Raw genomic sequence first — 3,977 nt, forward strand, 5'->3', positions numbered from 1 at the left:
TTGTAGGCTTACTCACCGATGAAAGGAATTAAGGAATTAAACATGTAATGTTCCTAAGCCAATTAGTTTGACTCATTTGTGTCTTCACTTTAGGAAACAGATTTTATCTTAATCTATCAGCTCTCTTTCCCCAACATGACCTATTGCAACATTGCAACTTGCAAACAACCTGATAAGGTCTGTTGCAAGTTGCTTGGTGTTTTAAGCCCTACACGTGATATTTTTTTAAACCCAACAATTTGGTTTTATTTATTTTTTTAAATAGAGAGGTAAATCTTTTTATACCTCGATCGGCTGTCTTTCCCCAACATGGCCTATTGCAACTTGCAAGTTGCTTGGTATTTTAAGCCCCGCGCATATAAATATTCAACTATAATATACTTCTTCCACTCTTTCCTTAATAAGAAAAAATCCACAATACTTTTCCTCGCATTATTTCATATTTCATTACAGGGAACCCCTGTAAACAATTACAATCAAATTACAGTCAGACTTACAATTGCACGAGTCCATCATTCTGCTACTCGTAGACCTTACAGCTCCTTTCACAGTCTCTCTCTCTCTCTCTCTCTCTCTCTCTCTCTCTCTCTCTCTCTGATATTAACTAAAGATAGGTATAACTACCTATAATGTCATTGGAACATTTGTATTATAGTTAGACGTGTTACACATTTATTCTGGAGCGCCTCAGTGGCGTGGTCGTTATGGTGTTGGCGTACCACCTCGGTGACCGCGAGTTCGATTCTCTGGCATTCCACTGAGGGATTAGATGTGTATTTCTGGTGAGAGAACTTTACTCTCGACGTGGTTCGGAAGTCACGTAAAGCCGTTGGTCCCGTTGCTGAATACCATACTGGTTCCATGCAACGCAAAAAAAAAAAAAACACCATACAAACAATACATTCATTGTGTATTCCATATGAATTCTTTTGGTATACCCTAATTACCATATAGATGTAAACAATATTATTGTTACTGGGTAGCTACTCAAATGTCTAACGCCAATGTACGCAATAGATTGATTAAAACAAAAACAAAAAAAAATCTCTCTCTCTCTCTCTCTCTCGGTCATGCCCCCAAATGGTTGCTTGAACTGACCACCTGTATTTTGGGACGCAAAAGAAAACTTTATTTGATTGTCTCCAGTTATGCCACCAGAGGTCATAACTGAACCAGACTTGCCTTCGAAGTTTTAAGCTATGCTGTGCTCTTTCTAACACTTGGCCTTTTCTCCGCGTTATTTTCTTTTTTTCCGTTTTATATACTTCCACCTTTTGCCTCTTGTGTTTTTCCCGCTCGCTGTCGAACTTCTCAGTTCCAGAGGTCCTTTTTAAGCCTCACACCTGAGGAAGTTGAGCAACTGGAACTTCTAAAGTGCATTACTTCTTTAAAGTAATTCTCATTGTCTCTTAAGTAATTTACTTACGTTTATATCTATTTATGATTCTTTTTGTAATGACTAAGCTCACAAACTTCTTTAAAGTAATTCTCCTTGTCTTTAAGTAATTTACTTACATTTATATCTATTTATGAATTTATTCTATTTTTTCTCATGCCTGATCTCCTCTTCGTGTATCTCCCATTACCTACTGTGAATTCTTTCAATAAACACCTAAGTAATTTTCTTAAATTTATATCTATTTATGAATTTATTCTGTTTTTTCTAATGACTGACCTCCTCTTTGTGAATTCTTTCAAATGAACACCATATTCTCTTCGGCAGCTCAAATTTAAAGCCAGTGGCCCCCTATGGCGGGTTTGTTCCATATGAATAGGGTCCACCTTCTGAATAATAATGATCAATACAAATCTGCCCACACAAAGGAAACCCACTGAATGCATTTCGGAGACAATAAAACGTTCTCTTAATTAAATCTATTGGCAGGGAACTCGGTGGATTGTCAAATGCTCTCACGCTTTTGAGTACCTCAATAAATATGCATTTTCCTTCCGTTCTCCTTTCGGTCACGAATTGAGTGACCTCTCCACTCCCCTTCGGGAAAAAATGAAGGCCATTTTGACTAAACGATCAAACTAAAGCCGAGGCGATGACCGGAGGTATATAACCCCCACGATTAAGGGTCATTGCCTGTTCTGTTGTGTGACGGGTTGTTTGCGAAACTGCAATAAAACTCGATTATCCAGTAAGCTGGGAAGTAATGTCATTTCGGAGAAATTGAGTGACATACGTGAGTAGCTGATTTGTAGAGAGAGAGAGAGAGAGAGAGAGAGAATTTTTTAAATCAATCTATTGCGCATATTGACGTCAGACATTTGAGTAGGACCATAGTAACAATAACATTGTTTACATCTATATGGTAATTAGGGTATACCAACAGAATTCATATGGGATACAAAATAAATGTAACTGAAGTCTAGCTATATTACAAATGTTCCAATGACATCATAGCATAAACTATACCAGAGTTGTTGTATTTATTTATTTCCTATTTTCACTTTTTTATTATAACAGCCATCCTATTTGATCAATTTTGGGTTCGATAGGAATTCCCCCAGAATAAATGTTGTAGATAATACAATTAAAAATTATGCCACTACCTAGACATTTTCTTTTTGTAGAAAGGAGGTAGTGATATCTGGCTTTTTATAAATGCAGGGATAAATATGTTATTCTAGTTTTGGATATTTGAATATATCAGCTTTTTTTAACGCCAAATCAAACTATACGACCAGTTGTTAATATAATGATTTAAGGAGTGTTGGGAATGATAGTAGTAATTAAACAAACAAAAAACGATCATATTGTGTATATTGAAACTATTCCTTTGATGAAGGTTTGAAAATCGCAGTCTGGCAAAATTTCCTTTTTTTATTTTATTTTTTTTTATTTGTGCTCTTGACTTCTTCAATCAATAAGATGGTGCTAACCCTCATCTCTTAACGCCATCTATTGACTGAAGGATTCAAAGTTAACGCCATCTATTGACTGAAGAAGTCAAGAGTTAACGCTATCTATTGATTGAAGAAGTCAAGAGTTTACACCATCTATTGACTGAATGTTCAGAGTAAATGCCACCCATTGACAGAAGGATTCAAATTTAACGCCATCTATTGACTAAAGAATTCAGAGTTAATTCCATCTATTGAAAGAAGGATTCAAAGTTAACGCCATCTATTGACTAAAGAATTCAGAGTTAATGCCATCTATTGAACTGAAGGATTCAAAGTTAACGCCTTCTATTGACTAAAGAAGTCTAGAGGTAACGCCATCTATTGATTGAAGAAGTCCAGATTTAACGTCATCTACTGACAGGGATTCATAGTAAACGCCATCTATTGACTGAAGAAGTCAAGAGTTAACGCCATCTATTGACTGAAGAATTCAGAGTTAATGCCATCTATTGACTGATGAATTGACATTAACTCTCGACTTCTTCAGTCAATAGATGGCATTAACTCTGAATTCTTTGGTCAATAGATAGCATTAACTCTGAATTCTTCAGTTAATAGTTGGCATTAACTCTTGACTTCTCCAGTCAATAGATGGAATCAACTCTGAATTCTTCAGTCAATAGTTGGTGTTAACTCTGACCTCTTCAGTCAATAGATGATGTAAACTCTTGACTTCTCCAGTCAATAGATGGCGTTAACTCTGAATTCTTCAGTTAATAGATGGCATTAACTCTGACTTCTTCAGGCAATAGGTGGCATTAACTCTGAATTCTTCAGTCAATAAAAGGCATTAACTCTGAATTCCTCAGTCAATAGATGGCGTTAACTCTGAATTCTTCAGTCAATAGATGGCGTTAACTCTGACTTCTTCAGGCAATAGGTGGCATTAACTCTGAATTCTTTGATCTTAACTCTTGACTGCTCAAGTCAGTAGATGGCGATAGTGTAGGGATGAGTTTATCCTTCCTTGGCTTTAGACTCCATGAGAAAATTCAAATTCAAATTCAAATTCACAAAATTCATTAACATAAAAAAGGCGTCAAAAGGAGCTGTTAGTCTTGCTA

Source organism: Macrobrachium nipponense, chromosome 22, assembly GCF_015104395.2.
Source record: "Macrobrachium nipponense isolate FS-2020 chromosome 22, ASM1510439v2, whole genome shotgun sequence".
Taxonomy (NCBI): domain Eukaryota; kingdom Metazoa; phylum Arthropoda; class Malacostraca; order Decapoda; family Palaemonidae; genus Macrobrachium; species Macrobrachium nipponense.